Raw genomic sequence first — 6,880 nt, 5'->3', positions numbered from 1 at the left:
ATGAAGGAGTTGAGAGAGCAGGTCATGCAGATATCCAGAGGAAGAGCATTCTAGGTAGGTGGAACAGTAAATGCAAAGTCATGAGGCAGGGGCACACCCAGTATGTTTAAGGAAGAAGAAGGAGGCCAGTGCACTGGAGTAGGTGAGTGATCGGAGGGTAGGAGAGGATGAAGTCAGAGAGGAAACTGGGGGCAATTTGTGAAGGACGTCGGAGGTCATTGTAAGGACTTTAGCTTTTACTCTGAGTAAGATGGGAAGCCGTTAGGAGGGCTTAAAACATAAGAGTGACATGACTGACTTAGGATTTACCAAGTTCACTCTAGTTACTATATGGTGAATAGATAGAAGAACGGCAGTGGAAGAAGCAAGGAGACTTGTTAGAAGGCAATGATCTAGGTAGGAAAGGATCAACGTGTAAAAGAGGAAGTGCTAAGATGGAGCCTAAAGGACCAGATATGGGGTGAGAAAGAGGAACTCAAGGAGACTCTAAGGTTTTTGGCCTGAGCAGTTGGAAGAATGAAAAAGGCAGGAAGGGGATTTTAGAAGCTCAACTTTGAACATGATAATTGGAAATGTTTAGTAGCTACTCAAGCAGAATCAGATGATTAGAAATAAAAATATGAAATTCAAGGGAGAGGGCTGGGCTGGAAGTGTAAATTTAGGAAGCATCAGCACATAGCAAGTATTTAAAGCTATGAGACCTGAGGATATCTTCAGGGGAGATATAGGTAGAAAAAAGGTGAGGACCAGGACTGATCTTCAGGCTTCCCCAACATTTAGAAGTTCAGGAAATGTGGGGAAACCAGCAAAGGAGACTAAGAAGGAGCATCCAGAGATGTAGCAGGAAAATGAGAAGTGAGTGCTGTCCAGGAGGGAGTGAACAACTACATCAAGTGTGTTGCAGAGAGGCCCAATTACACAATGATGGGCAACTGACTGGTGGCACTAGTGATGTAGAGGCCACTGGTGATTATGATAAGGGTCTTTTGGTGTCATAATAGGAAGGAAAGTCTGTTATATATGGGTTCAAGAGAGATGAGCAAAAGAGAAATTACAGACAGTAAGTATGGGCAACTCTTTCAAGGAACATTGCAATAAGGCAGGACAAAGAGGGGCAGAAGCTGCATTGGGAAGAGAGATCAGAGAGAATATTTTCAAATTGGAAAAACAATAGCATGTTTGCTATGTTGGCTGAAATAGTCCAGTGGAGGGCAAAAATCGATGATGTGGGAGGAGAAGGGGCAGAATTACAGGAGCAACGTTTGCACGGGTGAGAGGGACTGGGATCCAGTGCACACGCGGGGCTGCCTCAGAGTTGCACCCACAGCTCAACGATAGCTCTGCGGTCAGTGTGAGCCAAAGACTGCTTTAGGCCACAGATGTCCAAGAAGAGGCTAAGGTTTCTGACCTGTTCATTGTAGACTTCAAATGCATTTCCATACTAGAAAGTTGAGTCCTCCAACAAAGATTCAGCAAAAGGAGGGCAAGCGGCCTTTCAGAAACAGAGGAAGCAGGTTTCTTCTCTCCTGCCCATGCCCTTTGGGTCAGGCTGTTTCAACTGCAGTGCAGCCCAAGGGCAGACCAAAGTCTATGGTTAGGACCCAGCCTTGAAGGTCAGGCTATCACTCTGGCCTCACCACAAGGAGGAACGCACCATCTCTGCCGTGATTCAGGTTGTCATCATCCACTAGGGTCCCAGGCCAGAACTCTCACAGCTACCTTGCCTCTTCTCCCTTTCTCACCTCCATCAACTGGTCAATAATCAGATCTTACAGTTGCTATTTTAGAAATGTTTCCCCCAAATACCCATCCCTCTCCATTTGCTTAGCACTGCCTAAATCTACACCCACATCCTCTTCCTCGCGGCCTACTTCAAGGCCTTCTACTGGTCTCCTGGCCTCCTGCTCCCTCCTCCTCCATCATTGTATGACCATGAGAGTTATCATCTTAAAACACAAAGCTGGATTTGTCACATATGTGTTTGAAAGCTTTTTCTGGTTTGCATATGTCTAGAAGCAGGAATTTTGAAACTGGAGTCTATACATTCCCTGGAATCACAGGTATAATTTTATGTGTATCATTAGGTGTGGATTTTTTTCTGGAGAAGGCAGTGGCTCATAGCTTTGTTCAGATTCTCAGACGTGTCCGTGACCTCGACAGCCTAAGAATCACAGACAGGCTCAAAGGGTAATGTGTGAGCTCCCTGCTTGAGACTATAAGTTTCCCCATTATTTGTCAGTTGTACCTGCTGTCACTCTTCAACATTTAACAGAACATTTGTTGAGCCAGGCATTGTTGTACTACTAAGTGCTAAGCATTTTTGTGTGTGCTGGGGGAGACAGAGATAAACAGGATATGGAGCTTACCTTTCAGTAAGGGATGGGGTTGGAGAGGATATGGAGATAGATAAATAAAAAGAATATTTTTTAGGGCACCTGCGTGGCTCAGTCATTAGGCGTCTGCCTTCGGCTCAGGTCATGTTCCCAGGGTCCTGGGATCGAGCCCCGCATCGGGCTCCCTGCTCAGCGGGAAGCCTGCTTCTCCCTCTCCCACTCCCCCTGCTTGTGTTCCCTCTCTTGCTGTCTCTCTCTCTGTCAAATAAATAAATAAAATCTTAAAAAAAAAAAAGAATAATTCTTAAAAAACAATAAGTACCATTTGGGGATTAAAGTAAGATTATATGAATGCTAGTGGAAGGCTACTTTAGGTGGTATTGTAAACTGGAATAGCCAATTTGGTCAATGACAGCCCTTAGGCTCTTTCTGGTTGACAATGGGAATGCTAAAGAAGTTTGAAGAGGATGAGTGTTAGCTACCCACCGTGATTTCACAATGATGTTATAAGAGATGCAATTGCAGACTAAATTATGCCCTCATAGAGATATTCATCAACTTAACTTCTCCAAGAGGCAAGCACAAAACCAGCTCATACACTTGTTCTGTAGGCTCAAGGAAATCCCAGCTCTCTGTCCTTTTAAGTGCTCCAACAAACACCAAGATTCCAGAGGCAGGATTCTTACTATCCTAATAGCCCACCAGAAACCAGAATCTTCCAGAATTTACAGCTGGCTAATGATAGCACCACTTGGGAATTGGCTTAGAGCGACACCGGTGGGTAAAGCTTATGGACTCCATTGGTTTCTTATACTCTGTGCATACAAAGGGTGGGAGAGTGTTCCCAACACATTTTAGCTGGCCCATCTATTGTCTTACCTTGGGATCCCCCATAAGCACACCCTGAGACAACACCATGGGTATCACTATGTTATTTCAGGGATGATTTCAGGAAGTACAAGTGAGGGAGTAGGGAAAATGAAACAGGAAATAAAAAAGACAACAAAGGGAGACATCAAAAAGTTTGCTAAGGAGAGTTATTGCTGTAAGTGGCTGTGCCTTAAGGCATCCGGGACCCTCTGAGACACCATGTGAAGCAAACTGCGGAATCTTTCCACCAAAGGACTGGGAGACTGGGATATTTGTCCAGTGACTCCTATCTCCTCTCAGTTGAAGATTGCCCTGGGGGAATTAGCTCTCCTGGTTAGACCTGTTTTTAGCAGGGCAAGCTCCAGTGGTGGCAGAGAAAAGAGTCAGGCAGAAAGAAAGAAAAGATGGATGCTTGAGGTGGGAGGTGGCCAAGCTGTTGGATACTGACCATCTCAGAAGCAGTTGAACCCAGATGGGCAGAGTGGTCTTGGGGTGGGACACCCACACAGCATCATCTCACATAGATCTTGAAAACTTCACAGAACTCACCTCTAATTTACCAGTAAAAATCCACTCAGAAATCCATTTGCTAGGCTACTTAGCCAAGTGTTGTTCACTGATCTAGACACAAATACCAGACGCTCCCAGACACGGGCCTCCTGGCTAATTACCAAGCTTCACCCTGCGCTGTGGATCCTTGACTGAAATGCTAGCAGCCCCTGGCTTATGGCTTAACCAAGCCACACACACGTAATATCACACTTACATGCTGGGGTCTTTTAAGGTAAGTTACAGACACTGTGACCGATGGGTGTCCAGGGAAGGCCTCTCAGAGGAGGTGACCATGAAGCTAAGGTCTGAATGTCAAGGAGGAGCCTGCCAGGCAAGGTCTAACATTTTAGGCACAGAGACTAGCTCCTGCCACTGCTTCCTTCTCCCTCCCCCCTTCTCCAGGCTTGCCAGGGCCTCTTATGCTTTTTGTTTGTCTACCTGGAAAACAACTCTTGCCTGCCTCTCTGCCTGCAACCTCCTCTTCAGGCTTCAAAGCCTGGCTCAAATAGCCCATCTCCTCATAAACTCTCTTTCCACAACTTCACTGGAGTCCTCCGAGGTGGTAAGCATCCAAGGTGGTTGGTCCTGTCTCTGCTTTGTTGTATTATATTTTGCCTTTCTGTGTTTGCCTTCTTAGGAGGGCTTGTTCATCTCTGTATCCCTGGTCCTTAGCCCAATGCCTGGCTTATAGTAGCTGCTCAATAAACATTTGCTCAGTGAATGGTATTGGTGGGCTTGGCAGGGAAGGGCAGTTAGTCAGGATGATGAGCCAGGGTTGGCTCCTCTTTCTAAGTCACTTGCTACCAAGTCCTCACATCCCTGCCCAAAGGCTCATCCCCAGTAGTACCAGGAAAGGAAATGTTAATAATGTCCGAAAGGGAGAGACTTTCTTCTACATGCTGAGCACAAAGGCAGGTCTTTGAGGATATGCTGTGGGGGAGGTTTGGCCCTCTCCCATTCAATGGTTTAATGTGTAACTTGTCACCTTTCCTGAATGTCAATTTCTTTTATTTGCCCATAACACTTTCACCTTGCTTGGTCTCCTTGGTTACAGTTCCAGTCCCACTGCGGACCTGTCACCAGCTTAGCCACCTCTGTTCCACTTTGACTGACAGGGGCTTTGACAACCTTGTCTCTCGCCCCAGGGGCCTGACCAAGGCTAGACCTCCCCAATCCCCCAGACACGCCCCAAACTGCCCTCACCCCAGGGCCAGCTCTTAGTAGCACGGGGTATTCCTTGAGAGTAAGATCCCTGGGGGCTGGACTTGTCCTGTGCCTCCTGCAGAGTCTCATACATTGGAGATGCTCAGAGAGTATTTACGGAATTAAACCAAATCGCTGTCCCTTCCTCTATTGAGATCCCTTCAGTTGAAGACTATTTTCATTTCCTTAGAAAAGTTCATACTAACCTATAAGCTCTCCCTCTTTCTCTTCCCCACTTCTGCATCCCCCAGTTCTTCTACAAATATGTATTGGGCACCTCATATATGTCGGGGACAGAGGGGTCCATGATAATTAAGACATCCCAGGTATCTCTTTTACAGAGATGATGTTACAGTGGGGGATGAATCAACAAATCAACAAGGTGACCTCAAATTGTGGAAGATTCTATAAGGGAAATAATCAGAGGCCCCTGACAGAAAGGAAAGGAGAGGGATCTGCTCTGGAAAGGGCATCCAGGGAAAGCACCATCAGAGGAGGTGACAGATCACGTGATGAACAGTGTCAATGTCCTGATGCAAAATTTTGTTTCTTAAAAAAAAAAAAAAATCTATAGCTAATGACATAAGGTTGCCATTTGTTTGTTTTGGTGGCAAGTACATGGGTATTTATTACCTTTTGCACTTACTTTTCTGTATTAAAAATGTTTTCTGCATGAAATCATCTAATTGAAAACTGCTACTCCAACAATTCATAGCTTGTAACACATGAGCCATAGCTCATATGAATGATGAGTAGCCACTTTGGAGCATCATCAAGGGACCCTGTGGCCCTTGTCTTGTGGCCATCCTTGCCTTTCACCTTTTCTCTTCCAGTCAGACTCTTATTCACCCTTCAAAACCCAGCTTAAATATCACCTTCCCAGTGAAGCTTTCCTTTACCTCTTAGAGAGAGTCAGTTGTTCCTGATTGTGGTGGCTCGGCTCAGTACATTGCTTATATATTTCTAATAAACCTTAGCATATTCATACTTTGTTTGCATATATAGATTCTTCCAAGGCATCCTCTGATTCTTGTTTATCTCTTTATCCTTAGCTTCTAGCACAGAGCACACAGCAGCACATTGTAGATTCTCAATAATGATTCTCCATGATGCTTGTTGGATGAATGAATGAATGTTTAACCTTCAAACAACAAGCTCTCAAAAGAGTATTAATAGAAGATATTTGTATACAAGGAATGTGCTAATTAAAATTAGTTTTATTTATTCATTCACACAAACTCAGCAAGAACTCCATTTGGCTGCTATTAATGTTTAGTGTGATTTACTATAAGTACTAGAAATGTAAAAAATGTGGGTCTTCTGAAAGGAAAGCCACAGTTCTCTCTGGTTTTCTCCCACCCCTCCCCCTATCTGTCTGAATCAGTAAGGCTTTACTTTATTTCGTGGCTTTGCCTAAGACTTGCAGGCTGGTTGCGCAGTAATTTAATTACTCCTAAATCTACTGAAGGCAAATACCAAGCAATCTATGGGGAAAGATTATGGAGTTCCAGATTATTTATTAAGTAAACCTTATGTAGTCCTCATGGCGTTGACGGCGACCCCACCCCTCACCCCCACCCTGTGGGTGTTAGCCCTGGGAGGAAAGCCCAATTAGAAAAGTTTAGATCATGGAGTTATCCAACAGAAGGACTGCAGAACCCTTCTATAAAGGCCAGCCAAGATTCAGGGCTGCTTAGCTCCTCCCAAAGTTCTAGGTTCTTCCTGGAGGAACACGGATTACTAAACATCGAACCACTTTCTTTTCTTTTAGGAGGGAGTTGCCACCATCTTTGTGCATCATCGTGTAGGTCTGGAGTGGGACTGACTTGGTTCATATCCCAGCTCTGCCTCTTTCAAGGGGGGAATATTATAGGACCTCCCTCTGCCTCAGTTTCTGTATCTGTAGAACAGGGATGAGAAAT

The sequence above is a fragment of the Neomonachus schauinslandi genome, chromosome 9 (assembly GCF_002201575.2).
Source record: "Neomonachus schauinslandi chromosome 9, ASM220157v2, whole genome shotgun sequence".
Lineage (NCBI taxonomy): Eukaryota > Metazoa > Chordata > Mammalia > Carnivora > Phocidae > Neomonachus > Neomonachus schauinslandi.
This window is presented reverse-complemented; position numbering follows the sequence as displayed.